The 19953-nt window shown below is 42.8% G+C and overlaps 1 protein-coding gene across 2 annotated transcripts in view; it reads right to left on the reverse strand.

Moving 5' to 3' along the window:
- ZNF644 (zinc finger protein 644) overlaps window positions 1–9130 on the reverse strand; it is a 44000-nt gene extending 34870 nt beyond the window's left edge. Inside the window, exon 1 of one of the 2 annotated variants that reach the window (XM_065741325.1) lies at window positions 8873–9130. The gene's annotated coding sequence lies outside the window, so the exon portion shown is untranslated. The remainder of the gene's footprint in view (window positions 1–8872) is intronic. The other variant, XM_065741331.1, reaches the window with a different exon arrangement.
- Window positions 9131–19953: the final 10823 nt, after the last annotated feature.

Genomic DNA, 19953 nt, shown 5'->3' on the forward strand with positions numbered 1-19953 from the left:
AGCACATAACCAGAAGAAAAATATATTTCTTCTAGCAGGTAAATAGTTTATTTTATTTGCATGAATAACTTCCAAACTTCCTAAAACAAATGCAGGTGAGCACCTAAATTAAAGAAAGCTTTGCCACTTGTCTTGCACATCCACAATTAAAAAAGAGATCTGATAACAGCTCCTGCAAACAATTCATACATAATAACTAACACATCCCAAACAACAGTCACTGAATTCTACCGAAGTTTCCTGCACACTTTTAGGGCCCTAAGTAGGGTTAACTATTCAACCACTGGTTGGTCCAAAAATCATCATCTCAGTTAATCACTGGAAGTTTTAAAAACATACACATTTAGATTTTCAAGCTCAGCTCCACTGTTTCATATTTGGTCTCATCTAGAACACTGAAGAAACTACAAGTAACACCAAATGCTTTGAGTACATCATTAAATCCTTGCCCATAGCAAGGAGGTTGGAACTAGATGATCTTAAAGGTCCCTTCCAACTCAAACCATTCTATGAAATGTGAATTAATCCAGTTTAAATGCATGAGAGATGGACTCAGCCTTAAGTTTATGGACAACACAAAGGAGCACGCTTCATCAGAGCATTCTGACCAAAAAGCATTCTAAGCTAACCAGATCACTTCCTATTTAATGAACTTAAGCAACACAGAAAATAAGAGCCAAGAAATAATTACACTACAGAATTTTGTTACAAGTACAGAAATACACGAGGTATTACTAAGACTTCATTTAAGAAATAGCATCTTCCTCCTAGATTCACAAAAGAAAAGGTTAAGAACAAATAAAACAGAAAATAAGGGAAGGTACAGCAAAGAAGAGTCAAATTCCTCCAAAAACTAGGCCTGGGAATATCCTAATCAAACCTATTCTTTGACTACAAAAGCCCATCAGAAAGTTGCTGGGAATTCACAATATTTAGAGCAAAACAATATAATATTTGTGCCTTTTTTTTTTTAAACGATGTATAGTATAGGCTGTCATAAACCACTTAGATTCATACTGAGGACAAGACTAAAGGAGAGGGAGCTGACTTTGGTGTTCTTCTGTTTTTTTTTTCCTTCAACTGGAAGGATTGTCCTATTAAAAACAACGTGTGAATTCTGAATTAAAAGTACTGGTAACAAAAGGTTATGCTTCGTAGTAGCACTTTAATATTTATGCATTCTTTTAAATAAGTTGTTGATTAAGATCACACATCTCTGATTTTCATATCTGAATCCAAAACCTCCTTTAAGACCAGGAAGAAATGCTAATGAATCAATAATGACAGAAGACACGAAGAAAAATGACAACACTAAGCTTTTTCCTGCTGAAAATGGCATTCCAGATGATTTACTACAGAAAAAAAAGAAAAAAAAAGAAAGAAAACTCTTCGGAAGAACAAAAGCAAAGTCACAGGGAGATAATTTTGAATAAAATTACCCTGCATCTTAGTATTAATATTACCAAGTTGGAAGATTTTGTTTTAACGTTATGGAAACCACGTTACAAAGGACTACTTCCAATCCTTCCTCTTTGGTATTTTTACATCTCCTGAAATGGCAGGCACCAGCACATTTAAGAATCAGCTTACTAGGTTTACTTGAAATACATTAAATACAATTTCAATTAAAAGAGTGCCCAGCATCCTAAATATCAGAACGATCACACCACATAAACGGATCAAAACCACTTTTCTCTAAATGGCTTAACAGGCAAAAAGCAAACAATTCCCCATTAACACTCCAAACACTGAGAGCAAATTTTCATCTGGAATACTGCAGAACTTTGCATGCAAAAGTACAAACCCATCCTTCTAATTCCCTTATGCATTTTGTTGGTTTCTGAAAAGAGAACAGAATTTGCACATCTACCTGATTTTTCAAAATGCCAATAAACTATCTTAGGCATGGTATTAATTTAAAAGTTTACATCTTGTTTCATAACAAAAAGCTCTAACACTGGAAAATAAAACAGTATTCAAATTGCTTGTCTCTATGAACATTTATAAAGATCTATCTAGATAGTTAGGAAGAGGAACACAGACACACAACTTCTGAAATGATTACAAAAACCAACATCTCCACGTTATTATTATTTTTAAATAAAACCTTGCTACAGCACCACCTGCATGCCTTCTTCTCTGTTCACCCGTGTTAGACCCAGAAATGCAAAGTTAACCAATTTTTACATAACTGAACAATGAAACCAACCCATCTCAAGCCAAACAAACCTTACAGAATTCTGAATCAAGAGCAGAGATGCAGAACATAAGAGACCACTACAGATATCAATTCCCACTATCCATTTCAACATTTCAAGAACCATCTGTGTTGAAAAACCTCTTTCAAGAAGGCTGCAATCACTTTTTTTCTCTAGAGGATCCAAGTGGGAAAGCTTCTCCTCTTTCAGACATTTCTAAAAATGAGTTATCGCTGTACCTGTATGGTATTTTTGAAAATAGTAGGCCACTTCTGTTATACGCTAACTCAAATGGCTTCTCCCAAGCAGCTCTTCTATTTTTGGCTCCCTTCCTTCTGCTGAAGAAATAAATAATGTGTGTTAACATAACATTTCTACTGGTACAATGGCAAGCAGTAACAGCACTCTCTCAATCATGACAGAATGGTAAAACTAGGAAACTATTTCTGTGGGCAAGCTGTCCTCCTCTCCAAACCTCATACACACCAGGAAAGGAAAGGGACCTCTAATCCATGTGCAGTTTATGCCATGCACAGCAGTCAGAAATCATAGAGAATTTATCTGCTTAGTCTTGCCACCCAGAAAGTTTGGGAACAGAAGCTGGTAATATACAGGAACACACATAAAAGGTCTGTGAGAATCACTGCTGAAGCAGCTCATGAAAAAGCTTACCATTCCTCATCACTACGCGTCACCACTGTCCAGAACATTCAAGGCTTTATAAGGACACGGACACAAGTGCTAGCCCAAAGTGCTTAAAAAGCCAGACAAAACAAACTTCTGAGGCTTCTCCAAAACAGAGATGCGGAAATATCCAACATGCAGTCTTTACAGTCTTCTTTGGTTTCTGCACCACACAAGCAACCATTCCACCTCAGATCCACCTGCCCTTCAGTTTGCAAATGAGGCAAACAGCACTCTCTCTCCCATTCTGTAATTGCTTCAAAGCCTCAGAGGCTGCTGCTCACAACTCAGCTTGGTTCATTTCCCATCACTTACCCTCTCTCCTTTTCCCCAGAAAAAAAAACCTGTCTTTTTTTTTTTCTGTTAGTAAGTACCTGAAGAGGAGGCAATAACTGGAGTTTTGTTTTCAAGTTAACAGGAGACAAAAGACTGTTTCTGCAGCAGATTCAGAGCTCTAACCTTTGGTATAAATTTTATGCATTACAGTTGCCTTCGCTAGATGCAACAGGTTCTTGTCTTTTTAAAAGTGTTGCTCAAGAAAAGGTTAATTTCACTCATGCCTATACATATATCAAAATCTAGGAAAACACAGAAAGAAAAAAAACCAAAAAGGAAGTCAGGAGAAAGGACGAGTACCGGGCTGCACAGCCAGCTGCAGAGCTGGCACTTCCCACTTGCTGAGAGCACAAACACCCCGTGCTTTCCCACAGAAGATACCTTCACAACTATGGCACAAAACCCAGCAGTCCTGTGGGAAGAAACAAAGTTATTTATGCTAGAACTTTTCAAGCAAATGTTGTCCTTCGTTGCAAATATACTCCTAACACCAAGTCAAGTCAAGTTTCTTAAGTTTCAAGACAGTTTCTGAACCTCTACAGCCAACTAAGCTGTTTTTTATGCCTGGTTATGAAGATGACAAAGGAGATCAGCAGCAAATATTGTAAACATTAAGGGCTTTTGTAAACACAGAAAGTCAAGAATTACTTCAAACTGGATGACAACGCTCCTAGAAAAGCTGAGTAAATCAGAAGCAAACAACAGAAATACTCAGAGGACTGACACTTGAAGCAAAAAGCCAAAGATTAAAAAAAAAAGGAAAAAAAAAGAGCAACCGACCAAGCAGAATAGGCAAAACCAAATAAACCAAGCCACCCCCCACCAGCCTGCTGCCTGCAGCCAGACAAGAAACAGACACTCACCACTTCCTACCAGCAGCACAGAGCCGTTCCAGCACTGCCATACTCTACAAGCAGATACATGCAGTACTTCTCCCAAAGCAGTCCCCTGACCTCCTGCTGGATGTCTTCACTGGAAAGAAATCTCAAGTGGAACACCCATCACTATTTCCCTGAAGAAGCAGAACTGGAAAGGTGGATGGGGTAAAGCACAGCTCATTATTCTGTGGACAGGTAGGAAGTTTCTATTCTTCAATATTACGGGGATCACACGTAAAGGAATTCCTTGCTTTCCACATGAGCTAAAGAAGGAAAGATCAGGTAAAATGCTGTAAATAAAATGTTTAAAACTATACAAAACCTGCAATTTGCATCTTGCTTTCTTGTGTTCTACCACTCAATTGGTGAAAGCATTCTTACACAGCATGCTAACAGTCAGCCCAGGAAATGGGAAAGCTACAATGATCTCAGTTCCAGTCTTCAGCTACAACTGAATCAGTCACTAAAGCACCTGGAATTCCTTACATGCCATTTCCTAAGATGCCTCCTTCTCCATTCCAGCTGCTTTGTGAAGAACTGCAACAATAAAAGCAGGGAAAACAAAAACAAGTTTGAATACTCATAAAATACCATCCCTTTATAAAAAAGCATCTGACTGTAAGCATCACAGACTGCAACTTCTACCTTCACTTTCCTTCAAAATGCACTAAGTTTTTAACTCCAAAGTTTGTGTAAGTATGGTACATATTGAAACTGCAACGCGAATCATACAAAATCATTACCACACACTGACAACAGCCCTGAAAAGTTCCCAAGCCCAGTGATCTGACCTTTGTTCTGATTTAAGCGGACTTTGTACCCTCAGGATTAAGTTTCAAGAAATACTGTATTTCCAAATAATCCATCATCCTTGAACTGATCAATTACATGTAAGATTAAGCACTCAGCGTCAATCAGCAATAACACCAGCTTAGATAGAGATCTACCTTTCCCAGCAGCTGGACTTAGCCACATCTAAGAACAGCAATTCCCCTACCAACAGCATCACAACCACATCGGTTGGAGGAAGCACACTGTATTCCCAAGCTTGCTAAGAAACGGTCAGTTAATGTTTAGCATAACAAAAACAGAAAGATGCTCGCTCACAGTGAACTCACCACCTTCCCCCCTTTAACCGCATAGGCAACTTAAGAGTGTTGCAGCAACAACGTAACAACTGCCCTATGTGGCAGGAGAGTGACAGAAAAACAGCACAAGATACTTGTTTTTATTTGGGCTTTTTCCTTTAGAATTTTAAAAAGCTTGCTCTCTTTCAGTGAAGGAGATTTATGAGTGAATGCAACAGGGTTACGGGTAGACTTTACACCAGGATTAAAGGCGCACTGCATCGCACACCAGGTAACGTGACCGATCCTGTGACCATCATGTTCTCCCCATTTTTTTTTTAAACACATTCTTAGTCTGTGCAAACTCATTGCATGCTCCTTCCTGACAAACAGCTGTGACTTCAGCATCAAAGAAATCTTGTACAAACAATATTACTGTGTTGTAGAGATGCAACACATTGGGTCCATTTCAAATGATTTAAGCAGTGAGGGAAATCCTGGTGACTGTTTCACATCCTCACACAGCAGAAAGAAGCCCTTTCTACAATGCAGCAAACAACGTGGGCATGACAGCTACACCACCCCTGCTTCACTATTAGCTGACACAAGTTCTGATCTAAGAGATGTTGCATAGAGGCATAAAAGACTTTTTCTTTAATTAAGCATAAAAAGGGTGTTTTCCAGACCACAAACTACAGGGAAACATTGAACCCAGTAAGCCCAGTAGTACCTACGTGTATCAGCCAAAATGACCAGCATTCTTAGCTTCCTTGGATAACTTAAGCACTTCTGCCAGCAGCTGTACGAAGTTTGCATCTACATCCCAAAGAAGCAGCAAGGAAAAAGGCTCACTATCAAAAACGGGCTTATTTTTAGAGTGCTCAGGAGGATAAACGAACATATTTGGAAAGAAAGACAACTTGTTTTGCTTTGTTTTACTAGGAATTTCTTCACACTTTCAAGTTGTTTGGACACACATTTCAGCTGAAGGATTCATGCTTTGGAGGCTCTGCCAGCCTAAATCGTTTTACAAGTCAACTGAAGTGAGTGCAACTTTGTTCAGATATAACCTAATTTCAGTAAATGCTTTCCCACTGCTCTCAATACACAACACAGAATATCAAAGTGCAGAGCACATACAGAATCAGTTCACTTTGGCTTAAAATAACCACAGCATTAGAGTGGTGCATTGGTATTGAAATAATAGAGGGAATTAAAAGCAATAATCTCAACAGGTAACGCACTAAAAGCTGCATCGTTTGAAGGTTGCAGAACACAGAAAGCTGTCATAAAATATAAAAACGTATATAAAACAAAAATGTGCTGACAGTGAGCTCCTGACCAGGCAAACCAACCAGGCCAGTCTGAAACTGCACAGAGAACCTTCATCCAAAGCAACCTCGGGGGAACTGCAAAGCAAGTGACACAATGGCAACACATTTTGTCCAATTTTCAATGCTGAGATCTTGTGCAAGCTGGTAAAAAAACCTGAAGTGTTCAAGGTTAAAAGAGGTGTGAGCGTGCACATGCTTTACTACTACAAAGAATCTCATTCTCTTTCCATTTGTTTTCTGCAGAAGGCACCACAAGCAAAAATCTTGTGCAAGCACATACAAGTGTGAACACAAACCATTCCACCAGAAATTCCCCTGACAACCCAAGTGCCCGTACCCAAACTCAGCCCACACTATTATTTTGAAGTGGAAGGCACTGCCACTATTGTTTAACATCCTGTTAATTCAGTTGCTGATGCTCCTGTTCCAATCAATTGTTGCTCTGATAATTAACTTCACAAGGATGCTTAATGTCAACAGAGCCTCTTCTTCCTGCAGCTCTGAGATCTCAAGGCCATACTGATCACTTTCAGTGTTCACTCACAAACTTTTAGGCCCTTTCCTAAGCATACACATTCGAGCGCAATGCACTGCAGAAGAGATGCTGAATTTCACAGCATTTCAGAAAAAGAAAGTGCCTGAGTAATACACTTTTGCCCTGACTGCAAAAATGACATTGCCAAGGATTATTTTCAGTATGACAAAAGATAACAAAAGAAAAGTTATTTCTGTAAATAAGACAAGTTTTCACTGGTAAAATTAACATCCTCCTACCCCCCAAATGTTTCCTGCATAACTTTTTAAACAGAAATTAAAAAAACTCTATTTGAACTAGTGCTAGGCATTGGAAGAAACTATTTTTAAGGCAACACTTTGAAGACTCTTCTATTTTAGCTGTTTTTCAGTCATAACCCTACACTGCATCCCTCCATGGTTATATTAGACAGGTCTGCATCATCAGCTTTGATGGTAAGTCAGTGTAATAGGATTGTCACACTGCACGGCCCCTCCATGCACCCTACTTAAACCCCTCTCCAATAAGGAAATTGCTGCGTTTTCTCTCCATGTAAGTGACCCATTAAAAGCTTCTCAGGATCTATTCTGCATTGCCTAATCAGTTCATCTGCTCTGCCCTCAAATCACCTGCTTCACACCAGTCAGGCAGTGAAGGATTTCATACAGAAGAAACATGCTGTCAAAACTCAGTTGTACCTCTTAAATGCAAAAACACATCAGTTCAAGCCTTGTTCCATAATATGAATGAAAAAAATACTTTACAACTTTTATTTAAAAAAAAATGCAGCGCATAAGCTTCTCAGTGAAAGGCACAATTCCTTGATGGAATTCCAGAGATCCTTATCTCTGGAACAGAAATCTCTCCAAGTGTCTGTCTATTTGCTAATTCATTAAGCTATACAACATGAAATGGCTTCTTACTAAAATCTGGTGCGCATTCATTCACCATATGAACCTCAAAGCGAAGTACCATGACACAATCATCATAATTAAATTATGTGCTAGGAGAGAGGGGAGGTGGAATCACAGTGTGACTGTAGGTGAGATGTCGCTTAAAGGGCCAGAGTTCTACAGCACTGACGGAAGCCTGCCTGGATGAACAGTTTGTTTTTCATTACCACCATGACTTGTCACTTTATGTAGCCCATATTGCCCCCAACGCAAGTATTTCTGATACACTCAAGGTGGTATACTGAAGCACATGACGACAGAAAACTTTACAGATTTTGTATAATAAACGATCCCGGACAGGGCGATGCTCAGCGCTGCAGCCCGATATAAAGCAAACTTTGCCCAGCAGCCCCCACCCCACGGTCTGGGTGCCCGCTGCTAACTTCAGCCCCGCGCCGGCCTCAGCCCCCGGCGGGCCGGGACCGGCACAAGCGAACACCGTACGCTGACCGCCCCAAGCCGAGGCGGAAGGGAGCGGGCGGGCACCGCGAGTCACCGGGCCGGACAGAGCGCCGCGGGTCAGTGAGCTCCCGCGGTCGGAGCCAGCGGGACCGCGTCCCGCCGGAGCCCTCGGGCTGACCCCGGCCACCCGCGAGCCGCGGCCTCCCCGCCGCCCGGCGTTACCTGCTCCCCAGCCCCGCCGCTCCGCGCCCGGCAATGGCGGCGGCCCCGCTCCCCCCCGCCCCGCGCTCACTGGCTGCGTCGCTTCATGTGACCGCGAAGAGCCCTCCTCGCACGGCCCTTTGTGCCCGGCCCGGCCGGGGCACCGGGAGGCCGCTCGCCGGTCCGGGAAAGGGCCGGGTGCCGTCGGCGGGGCCCGGAGGTGGTGGCGAAGCGTCGGGGGAAGCTCCGCGGCCGCCCGCTCTCTCTCCCCGCCGCGCCGCCGCCACGCCGGGCCCGGCACTTACCGCCGCGCGGGCGGCTGCGGCCGAGCCGCGGAGCCGCAGCGGGTCGGAGGCGGCCGCCATGTTCCCGATGCGGCAGGATGGAGGCGACAGCCGCCCGCCCGCCAGCCGCCGCTAGGGCGGCCGGCCCTGCCCGACCCGACCCGCCGCGCCTGCCTCGACCCCGGGCCCGGCCCTGCCCGCCCGCGCGCCCCGTGCCGCCCCCTCAGCGGAGGGGGAGGGGAGCGCGGGGACGGCATTTTAAAAAAAAAAAAAAAAAAAAAAAAAAAAAACCATAACGGGAAACTCACGGCTCGCCGGGCTGTGCGTCACGCCGGGGTTACGTCCTGCGCGCGGCGTCATGACGTCATCGCGCAAGCTTACCCCCCCATAGTGTGTACACACGCGCACACGGAGCCCCACGTCCCAGGGAGCGGAGTGCGCATGCGCGCCTCGTTCCCCTGCCGTTCCCGCGCCGCCGCTGCCCCCTCCCGCGGCGAAGTGCGGGGTCGGGACCTCGCTCACCTTCCCGAGCGCGGCCTTTATTGCCGCGCAGTTTCCGCCCCGCCGTCGGGATCGGGTTGTCCCAGCAGCGCTGTGAGCGCGAGTGGGAAATGCCTTCTGTGGGAGCGAGGAAACTCCTAACTGTTCTCTTCAAAAGGCGAAATGCCCAACGCGGCCGCCTCGCGCCCCACTGTCCCCTCCCCATACCTGCCCCGAGCTTCCTGCCGCGCGGGGCAGTGGCAGTGGAAGTGCCGCTCCTTAGCGGTGCCTTTCCCGCAGAAAGTGGAAAACTAGGTCAGACGGGAAGGAGCTCACAAAAGAGGCAGTCCTACAACAAACAGCGGCTGGCAAACGGCGTGACGGGGCAGCGAGAGTGCGGGGCTGGAAAGCCGGAGCAGAGCGGCAGCAAGGGGAGAGGAGACGACGTGGGGGTGAACGCTGTGCCATGGGGAGCGCCCAGGGTGGGACACCAAGAAACCAGCGTGCACTGCCAGTCCTGAAGATTAACGGTTGTGATGGCAAGCGGCAGTTCAAAAGGGCAAGGATTGAAGGGAGACAAATTGGTAAATTAGGGACGGCTTTGATGAATTAGATTTTCGTTATGTTTTCTTGGGATTTGCTAGGCCCAAAGGATTTCACGCTAGAGTGAGAAGGTGATAAGGCGACCTCAGAGGTGTTAGCAGTTGTCACTGAGAGCTCATGAAGACAACTGGTGTCTCAGAAGAGGGGAAAAGGGAGCTTGTAGCACATGCACTTCCAAGAGGAGTGTAGGAAGACCCAGGAACTGTCAATCACACCAGTGTCCCTTCCCTGAAAAGTACTGAAGCAGATAATCACATATCTTTAAGTGAAATGATAAGTCACAGCCAACGTGGATTTGTCAAGAAAATCATACCGAGCCAAACTCATTCTGTTTGATGACAGTATCGTGGACATCAGGTGGGAATAGCGGAAGGTCTGTTGTGGCTTGACTTCAGTAAGGCTTTTGAGCAAGTGAAAGAAAGGAGAACAAAATGAAAAGACTGAAGTGGTACAAAACTACTCAAAAAGTAAATGGCAGTGCTTGTCTGTGAATAACAGCAGAGTATAGCAAACAAACCTTGGGCGTGGACGTGTCCTGGATCTCCAATTACCTGAGTAATGGAGTAGAATTGGGTCCCTTCCAGCTAAGGATATTATGACTTGCCAATGATAACAAAATGGCAAAGCTGCAAGGATGTTGCTGGGCAAAAATAGAATTCCAAGTGATCTTGATTGCAGAAATAGGATGCAACTGTCAATTTTTGCATTCAAGTGGGAAAACAACAATTGCACAATTGCAAGGCTAGGAACAGATGAACAAACACCATGGCTTCAGACCAGGGGCTGTGGACCACAGTAAATCATAAACAGAACATATGTCCACAATGTCACACTGTTGTGAAAAAAGCTGCAGTACAAAGAGATGTGTAAACAGAACTGTCATATCTAGGACATACAAAGAATTTTTCCTCAGATTTAACACTGGTAAAGCCTTGACTGGAATACTGTGTTCAGTCCGGGGCTCTCTGTTTCCAGAAAACGTATCTTTCAAAGAGCACCAATAGAAGGACATCCAGGAAATAACAGGAGGGGAAAAACACCCACAAACCAATCAGAATTTTTGAAAATATGTAACCCAAACTGAAAATAGGAATGATTGAGATTTCTTAGTCTAGAGAATAGAGGACCACACTAAATCCATCCAGCTGAGACAGTTTCAAGCTGCACTAAAATAAACTTAGGTTAGACATTAGGGAAAGTTTCACTACAGCGTGGATAAATTAAACTGATAGTACCCTCTATAGAGGGTTCTGAAAACATAATTCCTGTTTGTTGGGTTTTTTTTTGTTTGTTTGTTTTTTTAACTGAGCTAAATGTCTGTGTGAAATGATGAGAAGCCTTTAAGTACTGAGAAGAAATGGAGGCACATTAGGAAATCATTTTTTTGCATCATTTTCCATAACTACAGTTACTGTCCAGATAGCTGTTCTGATCCTATATATATATATATATATATATATATATTTGACTGAAATCCCAGAGACATTTAAACACTGAATGTGTTGGCGTGATTTTATGTACAGTTCTAGATAACCCCTTTGGGAGTCTTTGTCACGCTGCTCTCTATGCATTGTTAAGTGGTAACGTATGTCATATGCTCAGCTAATTTGCTAATTTGCAGACTTCATGTACCACTGCAGATTCTACATTTACAAATGTGCTTGTTAGTGCTCATGAAGCTAGTGTGCACCAAGACTTTTTCTTTTCTTTGGTTTGCTTTTTCATGGTAACAGATGAAGCTTTCCCCAGAATCCGTTAAACTTTTGGGTTTCTCTGGAGCTTGCCAGTTAGGAGAAGGCAGAGCAAATGGTTTACGTTATGGGACTGAGAGCCACCAAACTCATCTCATTAGAGATGACTAAAAGGCCATTAAATAGGACAATTTTAAATCTCCACTGAGTTCAACTGAATTCAAACTGATAGCCCACAGGCAAAAGGCAATGAATTTCATTAACACTACCCTGAAGCGCTCAGTCCCCTAATGAGTGCTAATGTGACTCTTCTGAGAATTAAGCTTGTTTTCTGAAAAGATACATTTATAAAATCAAGTTCTGATATTTTGGAGCACGTATGGATAGTTCTCCACTGTTCCTTAGCACAAGAAATATCTCACACAACCCACAGATTTCTTCCAAGGGTCTTGTTAATATGTGCTCCATGCTAACCAAAATGCAAATAGAAGCACAAAAAAGGAAAGATTTTATTGATACTGGCTCTATACTTCTTGCTAAATATCATATGTATTATTGTACTTAATAAAGTAATCACATTCACTCACTTCTATTTTGCCCCTACCAGATAATTTGTAAGCAACAGCAATTCCTGCTTCAATTCTGTAACAAATATTTGAAGGAAAATACCAAATTCTATGAAACTGTTACAGAAAATGGAGTGTTTTATTATACTTCATATGTAAACAAGTGAAGTGGACACCATAAGGAAATCTGAACTTTCATGCTGCCATATCATGGCCTTATTATGAGCTTAAAGATACCTCACATTTCATTTAGTGCCTCAACTTTGGGACATAAAATTTCTGATTCTGAAAATAGTACTGAACTGTATAGAAATACTTCTAATCCACACATTGTAGACCTACATGTGGTGCAAATTCATGGGGCACATAACTGCACCATTTCACCAAAATGACAGTGGAGTAAAATTATTAAGGCTAAGTCCAGTTGTCTCTCAACTCATTTGATTTCCGATTCTGCCAGCTTTACCACTTATAATATGTGCAAAGTGGTAGATTATCTTAAATGTTGCATGCTGGGTTAAAAAGAGTTTAGAAATGCACATAAATATACACATACAAAACCGATCAGTCTGATTTTGGAAGAAAGAGAAAGCCCCCAGTGAGGCTCTGCACGATCAGTTAACAGATGTGTGCAGCCACGAAGGCCCATAAGACACGATTCTTGAACTCTAATCCCTGTAGTGCACAGTTGGCTTTTTGTACCCACGTATCCTGGCTGTGAACCTCTGTTATTCCTCCACCAGTGCACACAAGGACTAATAATGGTTAAAACAGATAATGAAAGCCTCTTGAGAAAAGGTTGCTACCTAGTTCCTTTTGGTCTTCAAAATGGTTATAAAAAGCTTATACCAAAGCACTCTTTCATGCGAGCAGCAAAATATGATAATTGAAACCAATTCAGGAACTGTTTCTTCATACGAACATTTCTGTAGATGACACTGCAGAGAGAGTAGGAGCAGGTCTAAGCTGAAGTGTTTTGAATGAAAGAAGATTGCAAACACCTCCTTGAAAGCCTGCAAAATCCCAAATGCCTGGAGGGAAAAACTTTTTAATGATGATTTCTTACATTTATATAGCACCTTTTATTCCCTAGGACACCAAGCACTTCATTAATTCTATGCGAAAAGCTTCACCATAGAAATTCAGCCACTGCATGCATCACTCTGAAAATCTCATGTTCAGTGTACACATTTCTTTAATTACCAAAATATTGTGCTTATTCTGTATATAGGAACCAACACAAGAATATAGAAAAAAAAAAATAGATTACACAGTTTTGAGTTGTAGAATAGTATGATCTTCAAAATACCATCACACTCACGTAATGGGTACACTGCTGTAATCCCATGTGATTCCCTCCTCACTTATCACACTCATTTCATCTTCATACTGTGACCTTTGGTAAAAAAAAGATTATCTGTAACATTTCCAAAATTGTCATGACCCTCAACATCAGAATTTCAGACAAAAATGAGTTTATAGGAAAAGGCAGCATCTTCTACTCAATTCCTTACAATGAAGTCAAAAAGTAGAGGACCTCTTGAGTATCTGAGACTTAGTGCTTTGTTTTTTTAGCTGAGATCGTTGTTTTCAAAAAGTATCTTAACCTCCACCTACAAAACTATCTTGTCATCGTCCTTAGTCCCTCACAAGTACAAAAACAAGGCCCCAGATACATCATGTGAAAGATGTGCGTGCTATTGCTCACCTTGCTGCAGTTTTTCTTCTCACCCTACAGAGATCCTTCCTGTTCCGTGTCCTTAGAAAAATATACTATACTACTTTGTCCTTATAGAAAAATATACTACTCATCCCACTAGCAGAGAAAAAAATGGGAACTCAATATACTGATTGTTTCTACAAGGAATAATTAGCATATTTCCACCAATATTTTAGAAGAACTAATAACTAATATAGGAATTATTTGGAGTGGTTTGGTTTACTTCAACACTGTAAAAATTGAAAGAAGAAAAATGATTTAACTTTTTTTTTCCTTGGAGCTGTTGATTCATGTTCTGTTGGCTTGCTTCTTTCACAGGCCCTTTTGAAATAGTTGTCAACGTTAATTAAAGAGGACTGTCTATTCTTGTCTTTTTCTGACAGGAAAAGAAAATCTGTTCATAACATATCTTTTTCCTCTGCGATAAATCAAGATATTTTAGTCATCTTCGTCAGTATCAATAAAACTTTTAGAGTTGCCAATAAAACAATGAGGGGGCAGTAAGAATGTATAGGGAAAGTCACAGGCTATTAAAGCCTTCCACTCTCCTGACAGCAATCCCGAGGCAAGGTGAGTCCTCGGGTACTGCACGTTGCATCAGAGGGATATTTGGAGACTCTGTCTAGGGGAGAGGTTCTGCCTGCCACTGTGAAGTGCCTTTAGAACTGTTACCCCCTTTTAAATCTCCCACCTAGGAAAATATTTTCCACATTAAATAATAAAGACAACTGCCAGCGTTTTCTTGTTTCTATGTTTCTGTCCATAAGCGGCAGCATGGAAACACAGTATCTGCTGCTCAGACCTGCTCCTTTGGCCGAGACTGCTGCTGCCCTTACAAAACAGCTTTTGTCACAAGGGTACAGGCACTGGGTGCAGACTGCCACAGCTGCCTCCCGTATTCAGTCTCGCAGCGGTAAGGAGTGTTATTGTCATCTGGTCAGAGAGGAGCAGTTGCTGGGGCAGCACTGTCTGCCTGGCACGCGAGGCTCCATTCCTAGCTGTTCCTCAGGTACCACGTAATAAACATTATTTGTTAACAAATCCTGGATGATTATCAATAGACCAAGTTAACCTTGGTCTTTATGCTTTTCTTTTTTCCCCGCTTTTATCTTGCATTATTCTAATCCATCTCACATGAAAAAGGAGGAGCTGACATCTCTTTTCTCATGTCTGAGTTACTGAGCTCAAGTCTCACAGAATTCAAAGATCACAAGACGGCAGAGCAGGAAAATATCACTATATATTATAGCATTGACCTTCTTAAAAACAACAATGTATTGCCTTGGAGGGTTGCCACTTGTATCATGCACAGGAAGTATTAGAATAAGAAAATATGCTACAAACAAAAAAATGGTAACGGATTTCTTCCTGAGCCTGTTGATGAATTATAATTCAGTGGGACAGGAGAAAAGCTGCAGCAATAAACTGTCCTTCAGCAGATAATGGAAAGGACCTAGATATAATAGGAATAAATTATCACAGCTCTGCTGACCTAGTCTGATTCAGTTCACATTACAGCGCCAAAATAGCACACAGAGAGAAGATGGAGTAATTTCAAGTTCCCTGTCTCAGGTGTCCCTCTAGTAACCTTACTGTATCCCTGCTGAGGAAAGGCTGTAAGAGAGTCCAGCTCCTTCCACCACTGACCTCGTGCCTGACCTTTGATGTGAGCACCCTACGCCAGCAAAGCATTGCTGAGGAGAAGGATTTGCACTGGGCTGTTGGGTGCCAGGTTACAGCCTCCCAGCTCTCGCACCCCACCATCTCCTCTCCTTAGTCACACCCATGGTGCAGCACATGTTGGAGTCTGAGCAATGCTGTGAGCTTGTGACAGTGATCCTTTTAGGCACACTCCACATCTGTATTTGTGGCTTGTACAGATCACAGTGAGGGACAGAGGTAGCACAAAGAGGGAAAGCTACCTCCTTCAGCTGATCACCGTTTCAACACTCTCACAGGGGGGACAAGTTTTTGATTTGTTATTGGCAGGCAGTACCCAACATTCCTGTACAGCAGAGTCACCTGGCCACAGAGAAGGACAAAGGTCCAAGTAAGGACAATTTCACCAGAAACTGCAGCCTCTAGAAGCAAGTGCTATGTATTAAAAAAAATGAACAATGAACTGTATGTCCCAGTTGTCACTGGCATTGCCAGGGTGTCATTACACACCAGCCAGGATTTCATGCTGCCTTCTTTTCCCCACAGCTTCCTGCTGTCCTGCCAGGCAGCTCCTACCTACATCACCAGTTGTGATTACTTGCCTTAACTCAGACAGACATACAACCTCTGGTCCATATGCCTGACACAAATCATTACATTACATCTTTATCATCATCTGTAGAGCTTGAGGTTTGAGCATGGGAAGACATAATGATAATAATATCTAAAGAAGAAAAAAAAGACCAAACACCTTTATTACTATTAATGTGAAAGTACCAAGGAACTTATTTTGTCTTTAAATAAGATCACAGCAGCAGAAAGTCTGTTTGATATGCCATACCTTCTGTTTGTTTCTTAATTGTAAGGAGTTTGGGTTTGATCAAGACAATTAATTATGAATATAGCTGAGCTTCCTAACATCAGAGGTAAAGCTTAAAAAGCTGCATAAGCTTTTTTAGTGTATATTGTGCTGTATAGATAAGAATATATCTTCAGGGCATGAAAACAGACATCTTTGTAATTGAATCCTGAAAAGGAGGAAAAGAAATATAAAACTGTGATAGCTTTTGTCAGGCTAAGAGTTACCACCCTATTCTGAAAAGTTATTTATCAAATTTTGTTGCACAGAATCAGCATACGGCATGGTTGGTTTGTGTACCTCCTAGCTCAGTCATTGGAACATAAAGTTTCCTCTTGTAGAATAAAATTAATGTCAAAAATGAAAAGAGCAAGTTAAAACCTAGGGTTATTACAATGCGAGATTCACTACCCAACAACTTCTCTCTTTGCAGCCTCCCTGCCTCTCTATGCAAACAAAAGAGTAGCATCTCCCAGTTTCCCAGCTTGGCCACATCCTTTACATCTCATCTGCCAGAAAGTATCTTCAGTGTAATGATCAAAGCTGCATTACAACTTTTGCTTCTCCCTTGTTCATCCAGTATTTCCAGATCGCATCCTGCCTGCGTTCTCCAACGAATTATTTGTTCAGCAGTTCACCTGCCATTATCCCATTCGAGAAATATTGTCTTAGGTTTGGATTTACAGGCTGAACTTGTAGTATAATGCTACTTTTAGTATGAAGCACATAGAAACATACAACATCCTATTATAAGCTCAGTGAAATAGCTGAAAAGACTGTAATGAGCTTTCAACAAGGCTCAGAGAAAGAGAATTCCAGCACTAATTGTCCTGGTAATAGAAATGTACATATTTAAAGTAATTGCAAAATAGTTATTTCAGTATTTTGGTGTGCCAGCTGAGCCAAACTTTCTCAGGCAACAGAAAGAACAAAGAAGTGCAGAGGAACAGACATGTTCATTTTAAAGCATGTCCCAGTTTCACATCACTTGGCTCTGGTTCCCGACAGTGTGTTCACAGGTCAGTGTGTGGAATGGGCTCAGGTAAGGCAATAGAAGTGTATTTTTAGTTGGACCACGCAGGCAACTGATGGAGTAAAAATGTAAGAGCAGAACAGTTAGCAGAGCAGTTCCACTTTGGGAATTTCAACAAATGCAGCTGCGGCTGTACGCCCTCAGGAATCTCCGAATCCTTTAATATATCCATGTCTCTCTCAAATTCCATCCCAAGCATATTGCAGTTCTTCCCTAAGAAGTTATGTATGAATGATAGTTCAAACACACCTTCAGCTTTGAGTTACAAGGTTCACAGTCTGCTTTAAAACAGGAGAACTGCTTTTACTTCCTCTGCTCACAAGAAAACCCTCATTTCGAACCATTACAAGAGCCAGTGAGGTAATGGCAGTTTAAAATTTCATGTGGACATCTTAATCAGCAACTCATTGAGCCCAGTCAGGGTAAGACTGAGAGTACTTGGAAAAGAAATCCATTTAGGAAGGAGCTACAGCCATGTTTTTGTAACACATACCCTGAAAGACGATGGAATCATCACATTTGTGAAGTGTGTTAGGAAGAACAGCTTCTCACAGTGACCATTAAAACAGCACATGCTGGGAAAAACTGTGCTATAAGAATTAATTTAAGACAATGGGTACTCCCTAAGCATGATTTATTCCATTCTTTATAAAGAAATAAGGACGCAATGAGAGCTCATTTCATTGCTAGACCCTGCCCAGCCGGAGTTGACCCAATTGAAATCTCACTGAGGAAGGTGAGTAGTGGCCCGAGAACGTGCTGGGACAGCAGCAGGGTTGCCTCACAGCAAGCAGCTGCAGAAACACTGGGTACCTCCCAGCACTTCTCCCAGTCACAGGTGCGGGGAAAGGCAAGAGAAGAGGCAGGAGCTTCCAGGCAGCTCCAAATGGGGAAATGCTGACTGGCTGGGGGAGCAGGGTTCCTGCTCAAACATGCCTGGCTTGCCCACTAGTCCCGTTTTTGTATGCAGGTGGCATATGCTATCTTTGAGGACACGCCACATGTGCATGCTGAGTCTGTAGCTCAGGAGGGATAAGAGCAGCACAAAGTAGAGAGCAAGGCCACGCCCCCACCTGTACCTCACCTTCACTGGGACAGCCAGCACGTCTCTCAGGTCCCTCAGGCCATTGCAGGACGGCCTACTCAGGCTCTTCATTTCAGAAACAGACTGTAGTGCTGGGAAGGAAGGCTGCTGCTCCTCTAGGCTAACAGAAGCAAGATCATCTCAGCTTGTAGCTGCAGCCTCCCAAGCACAGAGGAGACTGGCTGCGAAGTGACCAAAGAGTTTGCAGATGGCAGCACAGGGCCAGGTGGAGAAACTGGGCTGGAGGCACAGAGAACATGTCACCGCATGGCCAGATGGTGCTGGGCAGGGCCAGGCAGGTACGGCATGTGTACAGACAGAGCTAAAGCCCAGTGCCAGGCCATATGGCTCTGCTGGACAGGTACAGGGGTGCCCTGAGGACAGCACTGAGCAGTGGAGGTGATCCAGACATATATGGGCATTACGGAGAACAGAGTAGGTTTCTGAGGAATATCCCCCCAACATCCCAGCTGGGGCACTCCCACGGAGACAGTGGCCAGGTAATTAAACCCTAAAGGTAGCATAGGAGCAATTGTGCTGGGCAGGAGGACAGGGCTCGCTGGCCCCCCAGTGCTTGGCAATCCTCCTGCTCTGAGTCGAGTGAGGACATAGTGCTTGCAGGGTGGCTGATGGAACAAATCCCACTTCCCAGCAGGAGCAGGAAAATTAAATGGCTTGGGGAGTTCCCCACTGCTTATTTGGCAATGTCTTGTAAACGATTACCTGTGCACCAAAAAGGAAAAACAACCAAACATAAAATGAAGTACGCTTCAATGTCAGCTGCAGTGCCATCCAAACCATGGGATCCTTCCCTCCCCACAAGTTTCAAAAGTACTCCCTTGATGCAGTGAGTGAACAAATCTCAAGTCCTGTGTTTCATTTTGTTTAGAAGTTACAGTTGTTTCTTTTTTTTTTTTTTTCTGGACAAGTTTCAGGAGAAACTATGAATGCAGAACTACCTTGAAAGAGCATGTAGAAATAAGCCCAAATTTCTCCTTATTTTTGGATTTACCTCAGTGAACTATAAGCGTATGAGAGCTGGCTTGGCCCAGGTTTAATCCTTCTCTTCTAGAGCCCAGGAGACCTGCAGAAGGGTAGCCTGGATCCCTGTGCATTCTCCTTTAAGGGAATACTATTTTGATTTTCATTTCACTATTTAGAAGCCCTAGAAGTTCCCGCAGCTGCTGGGTCACATAACAACAGACAGACTCTAATTTCTCATGCACGGCACCCAGCATGGTGTATCAGAAAAAAGGCCCCAAACCTGCTCCTGCATTCTAATAAATGCGTGTCACTTTGTAGGAGATCAGAATCCTGTCCAAATTCTGCAAAGTCTAACAGAACAACAGTTGCCAAATGACAAAACCTATCAGAAGGAACAGAGTAAAAAGGCACGTCTTTGTTTCA

This window comes from Cyrtonyx montezumae, unplaced genomic scaffold, assembly GCF_038088225.1.
Source record: "Cyrtonyx montezumae isolate F1298 unplaced genomic scaffold, pur_monq_1.0 scaffold_1, whole genome shotgun sequence".
NCBI classification, from domain to species: domain Eukaryota; kingdom Metazoa; phylum Chordata; class Aves; order Galliformes; family Odontophoridae; genus Cyrtonyx; species Cyrtonyx montezumae.